Raw genomic sequence first — 16,638 nt, 5'->3', positions numbered from 1 at the left:
CTAAACATTATCTGCTATAACACATCAAGGAAGAGTACAAATATCAAACAGTGGAACCCATATGCAAGACAAGGGTTGGATCTAGATCGGCATTTTATAAGAAACTGTACTTAGTTTCTTTCATTGACTCGTGTGAACGTTGTAACTGAGTATATTTGTTTGCTTATTGGAGCTTGTGGCCTTCTATTTGTATTTATTGTAATTTCTGAAAACTGTAGTGAGGAATATATTTGACTATGGGATTTATATCTTCAGGTTAATACAAATGTAATCCATGTGGGCTGTGCAGTACTCAACATAATTAAATGTAAAAAAAAGTCTAATTGCAGTTTTTTTGCGCATATGATATATTTTCAGATTGGAGCAAGATAGATTTTGTATGCAAACGAAAGTGGTTTTTGTAATAAAGGTTCACAAACAGTATGATGTTTTTAAGCGGTATGCATCTTATTTGTTTCAGGTATCAGTATACTGTTGATGACCTCTACCCAATGATGAATTCATTAAAGCTGCGAGCAGAGTCTTACAATCAATGGGCTTCAGTGGTGAAAGAAGCTTTGGAAGTGAAATGCGCCAATAAAAAAAGTGAGTTACTAAACTACACTTTTTATCGTATGCATCTTTATATTAGTACAATAAACAATGAGAAACTGCAGAACTGAGCAAGAAAACATACTCTGTTTCAGGTGCACAAATATACGCTTGGTAGCAAACTAGCAGTAGTTAGTAATACCTAAGTCAATAATACTAGTGTCCTATAAATCACTCCTTCCTGGGCAAGTCTAGGAATTTGGGGTGGGCGTGGCTTGGGGTGGAGGAGAGAAGCAATTCAACAGGGCAAATGCAAGCCTAAGGCAGCCCACATGGCCTTCCTCTGCACAGGGAAATTAAATAATACTGTTGGTAAAGCTCTGTAATATAAATAATAGTTTTTCAGCATTGTATCTTTCATAGATTCACATACTTTACTCATTGTTAAACTGGGAGTCCCAGATCGATGACTGGAGGGAATGAATTATGTGAAATCTATGAAAGATACTATAGGTGGAGAATTAACACTAATATTAAATAGCTATTTTCTTTTCCAGCATTGTCTTTCAAGATTCACATGCTTGAAAATTACTAGTCAGGCAGGGTATCCTTGTTGGACATTATTAGCAGTACCTAATAAAGCACTTTATTAACATTGAAATCAGCAGTAGATCACAAATAGCCTATCTGCTTTCTTTTACGATGCAAAGACTTAACAATCAGGTGTATAGGCTGTGAGCTCTACTCCTTCACAGTCAGACTACTAGATTTTCTACCACACCTTAGTGTGAGAAATCCTCAGGGCTCTGCCCCATTTTGTCTCAGATTCAGCGATTTCAAATTGGAATATTCCTTACATAATTTGAGCCTCCCTTTAAGGTGCTGAAAGAACTTGGGTTATTAGTTGCGACAGAGTCCTTCACAAGTAATCGTATTGCAGTTATCTTATTACTGGAAAAGAAGTACTCCATTGTAGCACTTGACTTTTTCAGGGTAGTGAAGCAGAGCAGTCCAAGATCTACTCAATGGAGTTAGTGTGCTTTAGCAGTCCCACTTCGCTGGCATGCAACAGCACTCAATACATTATTGTCCAGTCAGTGCCTTTTTTAAAAAGGAAAAGTGCTAATAAATGCTATACATTAAATTAAAAAACTGCACATTAGACAAATGGAATTAACTTTGGTGGCATCCTACTAACTCATTACACACCTAGTGGGCCCCTGAACCTCATCATCACAATACTCCCCACATATACCACATGTAACATCACAGTATAAAAGGGGTGATATTTTAAATAAGACCAGCCTACTGGCTTTGTCAGGGGGTTTCCACATTATTAAAATCATTTCTCACAAAAGACAAGAGCGACCCATATGTCCTTGCGAACTGGGTATTGCCCATAAGCAGAGACCATGTTCACAAGGAACTCATTTTTCATAGAAAACAATTAGTTATTGCAGCAATTAATGTATCCTGCTTGACTCAAATAGAACAGACAGGTAAAGAAGGAAACCTTAGCTCAATAAGGTATACCAATTATTTCACAAGGTAATACGTTAAAACGTTAAAGCTCACAGAAATTTCTTTTTTAATAGTCCTCACGTCAGCCGAAGTGAGTGTTATTTATTTTGCAAAACAATATTTAACATACAAAAAGGCATACATTTTTTTACTGTCTGTGTATTTACATCATATACATTTTTCACATTTGAAAGTGATATGTGAACTCCAGTGATGTGACCATAACAAGACTAGTGAAATATCAATGGTGATATTGGAGCACTTGTGGTGGTGGTTATTAGTAGATAAAAGAGGAGCCAATGCAATCAATTCTTCAGGGACAACTATGATTTGTTGGGGGCTCTCCCTTTTGAATAGTCGACGAAGTTTCGACCCCCTCGCGGTACGGGGTCTCTTCAGGACAGAGATTCTGGGGGCTAAAGATAGGACAAGGTTTTAGTGTTGATGAAGGGGACGTGGGAACTGTGGGCCAATGCTTGAACGTAAAACAGGTTTACCGAGCAGCACAATCAATGTGCCTGAAAGGCAGAAATCCTTCTTAATATATTCCAGGGTGCTTCTCAAAGCTGGTAATGACACTTAGTTCCTATCAATGACAAGGTGGAAGGAAATTTAACCACCGGCATAAATGCTTAAAGAGGTGCTTATATGAATAGGTGTAATAGTGCGCTACGGAATGGCTTACCCTTGAAATGAAAGCAGAGGCATTGCTTCACTGTAGCTCACAGTAACAGGGTTAGCTGTAGGTCCTACAGATAGGAAACTGAATTAGCCCAGTATCTAATTGCTGGTTATAAATGAGTGAATTTAAATCAACTATGTACTCACCAAAATTTAGTGTGAATAGTGACCCAAATGAGGGCAGCACTTCATAACCCACTTGAGGCCCGCTGTCCTTTATTAAACGGAACCATCAGGAAAGGTCAATTGTGAGGAGAAAATTCCTGTAATTAGAAGTAAAGGGTTTTTTAGAGCATTAAAGAAAGTATCATTGGATCGATGGAGAACTCACCTTACTAATTAGTTATTGGCATAGTAGCTGTTGTCCCGCATCAATAATGTGAGGCAAGGAACGCAGTGCCGGATAGAACCGATGTCTGTCAGGGAAATGAAAGTAGTTATGAGGGTCACGGTTTAGAGGGGCAATATGCTGAAAATGCATAATCCATCAAAGTAACAGGGTGTGATGATTTACCTAATATGCAAGACGAAGGGTTGCTGGCAATGGTTGTAGCCAGACGAGGTCGGACGGCAGTCAATTATATCTGACGCCGATGCGCGTGCACGAAAAGCCAATGCCGAGCGGCGCACGCGCTGTGTGCTCACTGGCAAGTGTAGTCTGGACATCTGTAATGGCGGCGGCCATTTCAGAGTAAATAATACGGGTTAAGAAGCGGTGAGAATGAACGCATAAAGAGTAATTAATGCTTCCTTCTGATCAATAAGAATCATCTCAGGGGCTAACCCTATGCAATAACACAGGGAGGAGTGTCAGGACTAATCACATAAAGAATTATATTAAAATCCGTGTACCAAAAATGAGGGGTAAGGTTACAGTAGAGAATAATGGCACATAACATTGTCCTTTAGTAATCTAGTGTTTTTTACATTCAGAATAAATTTTACTCAACCATTGAGCAGACGAGGGTTCTTGTACATCTGAAACTCCATGTATCAGAACACTTGAGATCTGATTGGAATCCAAATACATAGGACAGCATACTTTTTAGTTAACATATTCTAGAGATATTAACTTCAATGCATTGTTATAGGTGTAAGAAATAATACATATGTATTGCATATTCAGAATTAATAATGCTCAAACACTAAGCAAAGTGATTTCTCTCACCCCAGGGAGCTCACATTGGAGGTAGACCTTTTGGTGGATTCCAGAGGGCCTGAAGAGGCATTGGGGAGTGATCCCAAGAAGAGTGGTTCAGGTATCTTCAAACCCAGTGTGTTGGAAGTGGCTCAGAGTAGCCCAGCTAGGTCCTGTAATAGTGAGAGGGGTGTAGGGCCTCACGTCGTGTCTTTAAGGGGAAGGAGTGAGAATGGGTTATGTCCCAGTAGTGCCCAACCTCCGTCTCAGAGCCTGGATGGTTCTTTAAGGGAACACCAGGTGGGGAGCCTAGTCTGTCCTGAGGGGCTGCCCGTTGTGCGGGATCCCCTAGTGTCTGGTGAACTGGGAGGGTCTGTAAGCAGGCCTCCATCAGTTCTGGTGTCTGGCAGTGCCACTCCAGTTGTGAGGGTGCAGAAGTCCAGAGTGAGGGGTGAGAGGGGAAAAGAGTCCCCAGTGGAAGAACCAGTGGGTCAGGGGCCAGCCAGAAGGGCTGCGTCACCAGTGAATGACCATGGTGACATCACTTCTGTCCTGGGGGATCTTCGTGCACTGTCAGATGGACAGGGGTAGGGAGATCTGCGCCAGGCAGACTGTCATACGACACATGAGTTATGTGTCACCCTCAGGGGGGCATGCGTGCTCCCCGGGAAGTCCTGGTGCGCCAGGCGAGTGTTCAACCGCATAGTGTCATCGGTTTTGAGGGTAGTGTTTGGTAGTGGGAGTTGAGGTTCTGGGGGTAGACTCGGGGTCCCCCAGGGTCAACAAAGCACTCTTGTTTCACCCTTAGTGGCACTAGGGCGACCGGGTGCAGAGTGCTGAGGCCCAATGTTATCCGGTTGGTGGCTGCTGGCAAGCAGGCCACTGGGTTGTGGGAGCAAAGCTCCTGGATTTAGCTCAGGGCAAATGGGTAAACAAATTAGCACCAAAGGTGCACCCTCAGCGACACTAGGGCGGCCAGGTGCTGTTTCTATGTCGTACGCCCTGTTGTTTTCAATTAAGAACCTCCGGTTTGTAAAGAGACAGCAGGCTTTTGGACGAAGGTCTTCTGGGTGCGACCACCACTTCGAGAGTTAAGTTGGGAAGTTAGGGGTTGTGAGAAAGTGCCATCTTTCTTGCATGGTATGCCCCTACTTTTTGCTGAATTGCTGAATGTACTTTGACTGAGTGTGCCCTGGACTCCTGCCAATCAGGTGCCCAGGGCCTATGTTCCTTCCTTAAAAACCTAAAACCCAAATTGGCAAGCCCTGGCCACATGTCAGCCCCTGGGAAATGGTACCCAGGGCCTTGTGACCAGGGAAGGCCTCTAAGGGCTGCAGCACTCATTGTGCCACCCTTAGAGGCCCTGTAACCTAACGCACACATACTGCCCTTGCAGGCTGAGTGTCTGGGTACAGGACAAAACAAAGAGTCGACATGGCACACATCCCTGTGTGCCATGCCCACCACCTACACTGCCCTGGCATACATCAGCCACCCCTCTAGCTGGGTGCCCTATGCCAGTGGTGTGGGCACAGGAGCAGGAGCCCTGTGCCCCTACAGTACCCAGGTCCGTTCCTGGGCACTGTAAGTGCAGTGCTGCCATTTAAGAGTACATGGTGCTGAGAGCTCGTCAAACACAAACTCCACAGCACCATAATGGCAACACTGAAGGCTGAGAAGTTTGGTATCAAACTTCTCAGCACATTAAACCCGCACTGATGCTAGTGTGGGATTTAATGTACCAAGCACCCCAGAGGGCATCTTAGAGAAGCCCCCTAAAAACTAACCTACAATCCACGTCTGGTCTGAGAGGCTACCTAGGCTGCCACACAGCAGACATGTTGCTGGACCCCTGGGTAGGAGAACCCTGCTCTCCAGGGCCTGCAACAATGCACATCCTGGGCGAGGTGCTAGATCTCCTCCCCCAGGATGGGCAGGGGGAAGCTTCAAAGGTATGCTGCCTCTGTGAGCTTCCCCAGGCCACTGCAACCCCCCACTCTGGCAGGAAGCTTGGCCGGAAACCCCAAATATTGACAGGGGATGTGCCAGCCTGCCAACTCCACCCCTCAGGTGGGGGAGGCGAGGTGAAGCACATCTCCGGGCTCTCGCCATCTTGAAGATGGGGAGCCCTGCCCAATCAGGACTAGGCTACTGCCCCCCCCTCCCACAGGAGAGAGGCAGGATAGGGGGTGTACCCACCCCAGGACAGGGACCCATTGGTCCCTGCTCTTCACCTACCTGTAACGCCCCTAAATCCAGTATTTAGGGGCACCCTGAACCTTCCTTCCCCAGATTCCAGATTCCAAAATACAAAGAAGAGCAAGAAGAAAGAAGACCTGCCCTGCAGCTGCTAAGAAGAGGAAGACACCAACTGCAATGGCCCCAGCCCTACCGGCCTGTCGACCCTCGAACCTGCTCCTGCTCCATCCCCGCATCTCTTGTGGCCAGCAACCTCACAAACCCCGGAGGACCTGGCTACCTTTTGGCTCTAAGCCCCTGGGACTCCCATGAGTAGAGGCTCTACTCAAAATCTGCTTCTAATCCCTGGCATCAGCCCGGAACCGCGAACCCTTCACACTCTGCACCCGCCAAGCCTGACCTGTGCCGGAGTGAACAAAGATCACGAGGACGACCCCACGGCGACTGTGACCCCGAGTCCGGCACCCAAGGACTTCCCTCGACGCTCCTGACGACGCCTGCAGCCTCAGAACCAGGTGCTCCCCCAACCGCGATCAGCAGAGGATAAGATTTCCCGACAGCAAAAGGCACCCCGGCGCCCCGCGGCCCCCTGTGCCCAACTCTGGGGTACCTACCTATCCTCCAACTATCCAACTTACCTCTCAAAGTGGTGGTGGCACCTGAAGAATCTTCGGTCCTGAGCTTGCAGTCTTTTTCTAAACCGGAGCTTTCCCATTGAAATCACTTGAGCGCCCGAAGGCTCAAAAGCACCCTGCAACCAGCCGCCCGAGTGGCCCTGGCAGTGTAACCTCTACACCTATCTACTTCCCCATTTGCCCTGAGCAAGTGAACAGGAGCCCAGCTCCCACAGCTCTGTGGCCTGCTAGTCAGTAGCCACCAACCAAGGCCCCCCTGCCTCCCATAGGATAACATTGGGCCTAACTCTCTCTGCACCCGGCTGCCACTGTGCCGCTGAGGGTGTAACAACTGTACCTACCTGACCCTGGGGGACCCCTGAGTCTATGCCCAGAACCTTAACTCTGCCAGTCGAGTACTTACCTTAAAGCCGATAACTCAATTTTCTCCTTAGGGTAACATTGACTGGTTTTTCCTGAAATTTCTTCTAAGTGTGGACTTTCCAAAACTTAAAATATTCTCCAAAAACCAGCCGAGTAACGAAAACGAAAATACTCACCTGCTATTAGGTGAGCTCCCAGTGCTGGATCTTGGTACCCAGCACTGACTCTGAAAAATATTCACAACCGTACTTACCAGTAACCCAATTTTCTTCCATAGGAAACCATTGACTGTTTTTCTGTGAAATTTCTTCTGTCGATTTCTGCAAACTTTAAATATTCTTTAAAAATCGTATAAATTGTGAAAACGTAATTACTTACCTGTTTTAGATAAAGGTCCCAGTACTGAGTCTAGGCACCCAGTACTGGATTACAAAAGTAACAAGAACATACTATACCTGCAACTTGAATTTTCTTCCATAGGGAATCATTGACTGTTTTTCTATGAAATTAAGTGTCAACTTTTAAAATAGCAAAATATTGTCTAAAAATCATAACAGTAAGTCGACTTTTATCACTTGTTTCTAAGTACTGTCCCAGGACTGAATCTAGGATCCAGTCCTGGAATCACAAAAGTAATCCTAAAAGTAATCTATTGCAAATAACTTGAAACTTCCATTGAACTCAATGCATTATTGTGTTTAAAATTGTGTTGCCTATTGCAACCACTTGTAATTTTCTACAAAAGCCAAGTGCATATTGAAAAAGTATGTTCGAGGCATATGAGCTGCAGATTACACACTTTTGCATAGATCGGCATCTGGTGTTGGGCCCGGATGTTTGCAGTTTGTTTTTCCCCTTGGAAACTCTTTGGAAGTTACGAGGTCGTGACTCCTCCTTTGGATCGTATTGCGCATGGGCTTCGGCTCCATCCTCAGACTGTTTTTTCCCGCCATCGGGCTCGGATGTAATCTTCGCGCGCCGGTTCCGAACATTTCCAGTTCAACGATCGAAGCGGAATCCTCACCTCACATCGCGGTATTGTTTCGATCGCGATCTCCTCAATCAACGCACCTTCTCATCGACAAATCTTCGGTTCCAGTCGTCGACGGCGGCCTTCGGGCCTACGCAAGCTCCGGTCCCGGCTAAAGAACTCCATTCAAGAAGTGCCCTCGATGTGGGTCCAAATTCCCCCACACCGATCTTCATGAGGTATGCAACCTCTGCCTCTCCCCTGAACACGAGGCTCGAGACTGTCCGGCCTGTAAGTCTTTCAGACCGAAAAAGACTATTCGGGACCGAAGAGCCAGACGAAACATGGCATACTCCTCAACCTCCGTTCCAGTCGATATCTTCGGAGACGACATCGAAGATCCGGGACAGCAGCGCACCGAAGAGGACCTCGTCAGTGCTTCCGAGGCCGACGACTCAGATGTGGAGGACATCACTCCGGCGCAGAGGGTCGTGAGTAATATACCCCCCCCCCCCACACCCGCGCCAACACCCAAAAATGCTTCGGTCACGCCTTCGCCTCCGGGCCTAGGCAAGACCAGAGACACTGCTTCACACACCCCACCTTCGGGCCCGGTGAAGAAGCCAAATAAGCCTTCCGGCGGCTCGGGCTTGAGCCAGCCTGTCAGCGGTGCCGAGAAACATACTTCGGCACCGAAAAAGAAACCGGCCTCTACCTCGACACCGAGCTCCGCACTGAAGCCCTCGAGGTCGAAACCCAGCACTTCCGTACCGACGCCAACTTCGGTACCGACCAAACCCCATAAGGCCCTCGGCACCGACACTTCCAAGCCGAAGCCCACCTCGGCGCCGACCAAGAAATCGGAGGTTCCCAAGCCCATTGCTAAGCAAACTGGCACGGACAAGCCTAAAAAGTCATCGGCCCCGAAAACTTCAGCGCCGACGGACCAAACACTGTCACAGGAACTATTTACACCGGATCTCTTACAAAAAACTCTCACCAGGGATCCAAAAACTGGACATTTGGCACTCTCTTCCAAAAAGAGACATTTGGACAAACCGGCTCCGCCTCCACCTCCAAAGAGGAAGGACTCTGCTACCTCCCCTTTCAGAATACCTTCCCCACCTCCTCCACCCTCTCCACCTCTGCCTTCTCCACCCCCACCTCATCGCTCTCCGACCCCGTCTCCAGACGATGATGATCAGGGGGACCCATATCACGATACAGGGGATGTGCCCCAAGACCCCACCCCTACAGGATCCCCAGACCCATGGGACGACTACAATAACCCAGATATTCCCGACGTCCCACAAGATGACCTTTACCCTTCCAGGCCATCTCCACCGGAAGACTCCTTAGGTTTCCACCACCTACTTCAAAGGGCGGCACACTATCACGGGGTAGAGTTGCACACTGACCCAGTGGAGGAGGATTTCCTCCTTGACACACTTGATACCACACATAGGTCTACCTCCATACTACCTATGCTCAAGGGGGTGGTAAAACATGCGCCAGAGGTTTTTAAGGACCCAGTCAGGGCCAGGGTCATTAACCCACGCATAGAGAAAAAATACAAAGCTGCCCGCACAGATCCTGCCTATATCAAAGGGCTGCGCCACTAGATTCCCTAGTGGTTTCCACTGCACGAAAAAGATCAAATTCCCAGGCGTCAGGCGAAGCACCACCACCTGACAAAGAGTCAAAGCTACTGGACGCATCAGGAAAGCGCACTGCGTCACAGGCAGCCAATGTATGGCGTATCGCCAACACCCAAGCGCTATTGGCCAGATACGATAGGGCATATTATGATGAATTAGAAACCATAATGCACCACCTCCCTGAAAGATATAAAACTAGGGCCAATGAATTAATTCAAGAGGGCAAGATAATAACTAACACCTCTATACGCTGTGCCTTAGACGCAGCAGACACAGCCTCCAGGGCCATTAATACTAGCGTCCTCCGTCGCCATGCTTGGCTAAGAATATCAGGTTTTAAACCAGAGGTACAAACCTCCATCCTGAATCATCCCTTTGACCAAGAACACCTATTCGGCCCAAAGGTAGATGAGGCCCTCGAAAAAATGAATGGGAGCCCTGCAGTCACACCCTCCTAGGCGCTCTTTTCGCCTCTCTTCCTTTCGGAGTACATCTAGAGGCTACACCTCAGATAACGCGTCCACTTCCTACAAATCCACCACTCAGTCCACCTTCACAAGGGGTTATCAAAGAGGCGGCTATAGGGGCAATAATAATGAAGGCAGAGGCAAAACAAATACCGCCCGCTCTGCCACACCGCCTACCCAATGACTTCCCCCCGCTCCCTCCAGACCATCCCACTCCGGTCGGGGACAGACTTCAAAATTTCCTTCATGTCTGGGAGACCATCACCTCAGACAAGTGGGTGACCCAAATTATTCGGTCAGGATACTGCCTGGAATTAACATCTACCCCCCCCAAACATTCCACCCAGGCAACGCCCAATGTCACAAGAACATTCCACATTACTAAAACAGGAGGTAATCTCCCTCCTACAAAAACATGCAATAGAACAAGTTCCCGTCAATCAGCAAAATTTAGGGGTCTACTCCCTATATTTTCTGATACCAAAAAGGGACAAGACCTATTCTAGATCTCCAGCCCCTAAACACATACATACATTCAGACCATTTTCACATGGTAACGCTTCAGCAGGTGCTTCCGCTCCTCTCCCAGAACGACTTCCTCACCACACTGGACTTGAAAGACGCATACTTCCACATTCCAGTCCACCATGCTCACAGAAAGTACCTCAGATTTGTAGTGGGCGGGCAACACTACCAGTTCAAGGTGCTCCCATTCGGAGTCACAACAGCACCACGGGTATTCACCAAGTGCCTAGCGGTAGTGGCGGCACACCTCAGAAGACAGCACATTCACGTCTTCCCATACTTGGACGACTGGCTGATAAAAGCCACGTCCTACAACCAATGTATACACCACACCGCCACTACAATCCAACTCCTTTACCAACTAGGCTTCACGGTGAACCACCAAAAGTCCCAGTTAACACCATCCCACATAAAACAATACCTCGGTGCCACCTTAGACACCTCAAAAGCAATTGCCTACCCCAATCCGGCCAGGATTGCAAGCATCCAGGCTTTGCGACAAAGATTCATACTTCAACACTACCTTCCAGCAAGAGTGTTTATGCAACTGTTAGGGATGATGGCCTCTTGCATTTTCATAGTGCCCCACGCAAGACTCCAGATGCGTCCACTCCAAGAGTGCTTAGCGCGCCAATGGAACCAGGCCCAGGGGCAACTGACAGATCTGGTGTTGGTAGACGGTCGCACCCATCGCTCTCTGCAGTGGTGGAACACCACAAACCTTTCCAAAGGTCGACCGTTCCTGGACCCGGTTCCACAAATAATACTAACAACAGACGCATCGCTCTCCGGCTGGGGAGCTCATCTATTACACCTCACAGTGCAGGGCACATGGACGCTGCAACAAAAGTTACTCCATATCAACCATCTGGAGTTACTAGCAATGTTTCTAGCCCTAAAATCTTTTCAGACACAGATTTCAGGCAAAGCAGTCCTCATTCGCACAGACAACATGACGGCCATGTATTACATTAAAAAACAAGGCGGCACACACTCTCCACAGCTCTCTCAACTAGCACAGAGCATATGGAGATGGGCAATTCCACACAAAATCTTTCTCCTAGCCCAACATGTCCCAGGAGTCCAAAACACCATGGCAGATCTGCTCAGCAGACAGACGCAACAGTTCCACGAGTGGGAACTTCACCCGCAGGTTCTTCACCCGTTCTTTCAAACGTGGGGGCATCCACAAATAGACCTATTCGCCACCCACAAAAACAAAAAATGCCCAAGCTTCGCCACCAGATACCCACACCCATTGTCCAAAGGAAATGCGATATGGATGAACTGGTCAGGCAAATGTGCGTACGCTTTTCCACCTCTCCCACTAATTCCATTAGTGGTGCGAAAGCTACAACAGCATTCCCTCACGCTGATCCTAGTAGCTCCAACATGGGCCAGACAACCGTGGTACACCACGCTGCTGGAACTCTCGGTATACCACACCAAAAGCTACACCTCTCACCATGCCTCCTAACCCAGAATCATGGAGAGATCAGGCACCCGGACCCAGCTCAGCTCAGCTCAGCTCAACCTTGCGATCTGGCTTCTGAAATCCTAGGGTCAAGCCTGATTTGTATATGACTGGGTCCAAACTGGAATGGCATGGTGAGCAAAACAACGATGGATTTAGGCCCAGATCTCTGTACTGGGGTGAATGTATGACATTGTTCTGCATTCTGTCCATCAACAGTTCTTTTTGCAGCTAGCAGTTGATGGCAGCCCCTGGTTTACACCCCCACTTTTGGCGGGAAAACCGGCAGGAAAAATTCTAAAGAATAGGTGTGCCCACCTCTGCCAACCCAACCCTTAAGATTGGGGAAGCGAGGTGAAGCACAACTATCAGTCCCCGCCATCTTGAAGATTGAGGACCCCTCCATTCAGGGCTAGGTCTATGTCCCCCTCCCATAGGAGGGTGGCATAATAGAGGATTTAGTCACCCCAAGTAAGGTGCCCATTGGCCCTTCAGGCCCCTGTAAGTATAGAAAATGGTACCTGGTTACCTAGGGCATTTGGACTGAAGAGGGACCCCTCACCTAGGCCATGCAGACTGCCACTGCAACATGCATGGACTGGTGCAAACAAAAAGAACACAGTTGACATGGCACTGCTATACCAACTTGCACTGCCTAAGGTATAGGTAAGTCACCCCTCTAGCAGGCCTTCCAGCCCAAAGGCAGGGTGCACTGTAGCACAGGCATGAGCAGATATGATCCCTACACTATTTAAGGTCATTCTTAGATATTGTAAGTGCCAGGGAAGCCATAGAGAGTACATGGGCTGGAAACTCGACAACTCTAGTTCCCCAGCACCACGATTGCTTCTCTGAACACAGGAGTATTTGGTACCAGCTTGAAGGGCCAGTTAGGAAATCGTTTGTAGGAAAGAAACACTGGCTTAAGGGGACCTGGTTGGCAGGGACCCCGTGCACTACAATCAAAACCACATCAAATTCCAGGCAAAAAGTGGGGGCTAACCATGTCTGATGAGGCACTGTATTGCAGTTAGCACAGCTAGGGGGTCAGCATGTAATAGTGTACTCGCAAATTGGGCGACCATATCTTTCCACAGTAAAAACAGTGGGTTTGTGTGTTGTACTGTCAGGACATGCAGAGTAAATGTCCTGCCTGTGTCATATGTTGCACCCTCTCTTTAGGACTTGGCAGGCCGGCCAGAGGGGTGACTTACACAGATGTACAGGGGAAGTTGTGGCTTTGCCTTTTCTTTCAGTGGCAAAGTTGGGCTAACAGGTACACAATTGCTCTACCAGTCTGCAGTGTGGGACCTGTTTTACTTGGGGATCTGTTTTAGTTGGGAGGTGGCCAAGGTGGCCCAACCATTGTTGCAAGCCCTTAGGTACCCACCCTTGTAACCTACATGTCCTGGGTACCTAGGTAACATTTACTAGGGACTTACAGGTAAGTTAGCCATTTCCAATTTGATACAGTCTATTCGAAATACAGTTTAGGGTCCGGGCACTGGCATTGAGTTCAGTCGAAAAACTAGCAGCATCAGTTAACTCAGAGGAGACCCTTAAAAAAGAGGCATTTTTCACATGTGAATCCAAAAAATATTCTTGCTGCAAAACAAAAAGGCATCTTAACAGTAGGGGTAGTTTTTTATTTTTAAGAATTTTATGGATTCACATACCATTTACATGCCTCCCCAGAAGGAGGTGAATTTGCAAAGAAGAGGCATAAAAAAAAGAACACAACAAAAGGGAAACCAAAAACTCAAAGTAGTCGCTAGAAAAAAATCTGAGGATGGCAACCTTTGAAGGGTTTCCGGGGCATACGTCTGATGTCATAGAAGGATGGAAATGACACCAAAGGGTGGACGATGCCTATGCAAAAAAAGAGAGAGAGAGAAATAAGACTAAAATAAAATTTCAGACCTGACCACTAGATGAAATAATGCACAGCATGTGAATCTAGAGAATTCTTTAAACTTCAAAAGTACTCCGACATGGGAAGTATCCTTTTCATTTATTTATTTATTTATTTGGCCAAAGGGTCCTTCCTTGTAAACACTGACTGACATGGAACTGCAAATCTTCCTCTGAGAGTAAGAAGTAAAGTGATTATTAGCTGCCTTAACTCAGTGTACTAAACACACATTTAGAAATGACATAATTGTTTTTTTTCTCCAACTAGATCTTTCTGCGTTCAAGGACTTAATAGAAGAATCGGAAATAAAGCATTTTCCTGACAACGACCTTTTACGCCGCCTGCGTTTAGTTACCCAGGATGCAGACAAATGTGCATCAGTGGCGCAACTGCTTCTAAAAGGCAAAAGGCAGACCAGGTAACATTCTTTTTCAGTTTGTTTCCCAGCCTAATGGTGAAATTGTTGAATTGTCTGACTGTTACGCAGCAGCTAATTTCATAGTTTAAAAAAAATGTGATTGTTTTTGCTTCTTCCCTTGATGGTTTAATAATCGTTTGACAATAGGTAATGACCCCACCCCTGTGGGGTGTATCCCCGGGCACTGGACTGGAGTAACGAATTTTTTCGTGGTTATCAATGAATAATTTGCTCAATTATGTACTTGAAAGTTTTTTAATTTTTCACTTGATTTTTCATTAATCCGTTGGAAAACTTCATTTCCCAAAATGCAACATGTTACTTTCACAAAGTTGTCTCAATCCGTGTTCCAATGCATTTCGGCAAACTGCCTTCATCAGGGAACATCTAAAACAAAAGATTTAAACTGTCTGTAATGATACCGGATGGATATATACAATACACAGTACTAGTCACATACATTGTAACAAATGTGAAACAAATGGCGTGTTAATGTATCAAGCGTGGTTTTAGGCTCGAAAAGAGGCTGTAAGGGGACCGTGTGGGTGAACATCGTGCCACATGGCGGTTAATTCACATAAGAAAACTAAAAAAGCTTAAAGAAGATGTGTGGAGGTTGTAACTGAAATCACTATATAGAAGTGACTAAATAGGTATAATACGGGCGTTGAAGAGTAAATATACAAGCTGGAGGGGACTACGGAGGCAAATATCAAGATCTTACCGGAGCTGAAACCGTCGGTTCACTCAGGTGCCTTCCATGAGTGTGCTGCTAGTGCGTGACTCGCTGTGTGGTGTGGTATTTAAACGTAATTGACGTGCTACTAAAGGTGAAAAGCGGACTGTTGGAGTGTGCGTGTGGGAGAGAAAAAAAGTTCCTAAAAAAGAATTAAAAAAGAATTAAATTAAACTCTCAGGGCATGCTGTTTGTGTGGTATGTGATGAACAAACGTTGTTCGACAGTCTATATTGTGAATACAGTTAATCAATTCTGAGACATTGTCAATCAATGAGAAAACTGCAGCCTTCCGATACGGTACCCAAGGCTGAATATCGCAGTGAGTGTGATCGGTGTAGGTTAAATGTTTATAAATAACAAGAAAATTCCACCCTGTCGTTCATTCCGTGCGGCTGTAGAGAGTTCAAATTATAAATCCAATGATTTTCTCTTTTGAAAATGCAAGCTTTTAACTGACTGTTGTGGGGTTGAGCTTCAATAAAGTGATGAGCTACCATTGATTTGGTTTGTTTGGTTCTTATGTTACTTTTGTGTTCGTTCAATCGAACTTTTAATTTACGTTCTGTTTGTCCGACATAAACTTTTCCGCATGGGCATTTTAACATGTAGATGATATTAGAAGTGTCACATGTAGCTGTCACCTGTAGTTTGATTTTATGTCCTTTCATGGGGTGCATGATGTACGTCCCCTTCATGATGTTGTGCAGCAACTGTCACAACATCATGAAGGGGACTACAGGTGACAGCTACATGTGACACTTCTAATATCATCTACATGTTAAAATGCCCATGCGGAAAAGTTTATGTCGGACAAACAGAACGTAAATTAAAAGTTCGATTGAACGAACACAAAAGTAACATAAGAACCAAACAAACCAAATCAATGGTAGCTCATCACTTTATTGAAGCTCAACACCACAACAGTCAGTTAAAAGCTTGCATTTTAGAAGTAGTGCAAAAATGAGAAGGAATTGATAACCGCACAGCATTGCTGCAAAGAGAAAATCATTGGATTTATAATTTGAACTCTCTACAGCCGCACGGAATGAATGACAGGGTGGAATTTTCTTGTTATTTATAAACATTTAACCTACACCGATCACACTCACTGCGATATTCAGCCTTGGGTACCGTATCGGAAGGCTGCAGTTTTCTCATTGATTGACAATGTCTCAGAATTGATTAACTGTATTCACAATATAGACTGTCGAACAACGTTTGTTCATCACATACCACACAAACAGCATGCCCTGAGAGTTTAATTTAATTCTTTTTTAATTCTTTTTTAGGAACTTTTTTTCTCTCCCACACGCACACTCCAACAGTCCGCTTTTCACCTTTAGTAGCACGTCAATTACGTTTAAATACCACACCACACAGCGAGTCACGCACTAGCAGCACACTCAT

The 16,638-nt window shown here is 46.2% G+C and overlaps 1 pseudogene across 1 annotated transcript in view; it reads left to right on the top strand.

Moving 5' to 3' along the window:
• The first annotated feature begins 440 nt into the window (after positions 1-440).
• Positions 441-16,638, top strand: part of LOC146866698 (lysine-specific demethylase 5B-like) — a 448,321-nt pseudogene continuing 432,123 nt past the window's right edge. Inside the window, exons 1-2 of the transcript XR_014966523.1 lie at positions 441-585; positions 14,342-14,492. The product of XR_014966523.1 is annotated as a lysine-specific demethylase 5B-like (transcript). The remainder of the gene's footprint in view (positions 586-14,341; positions 14,493-16,638) is intronic.

The sequence above is a fragment of the Triturus cristatus genome, chromosome 1_2, assembly GCF_964204655.1.
Source record: "Triturus cristatus chromosome 1_2, aTriCri1.1, whole genome shotgun sequence".
NCBI classification, from domain to species: Eukaryota; Metazoa; Chordata; class Amphibia; order Caudata; family Salamandridae; genus Triturus; species Triturus cristatus.
The sequence above is the reverse complement of the archived record's forward strand: the minus strand, read 5'-3'. Positions and strand labels throughout refer to the sequence as shown.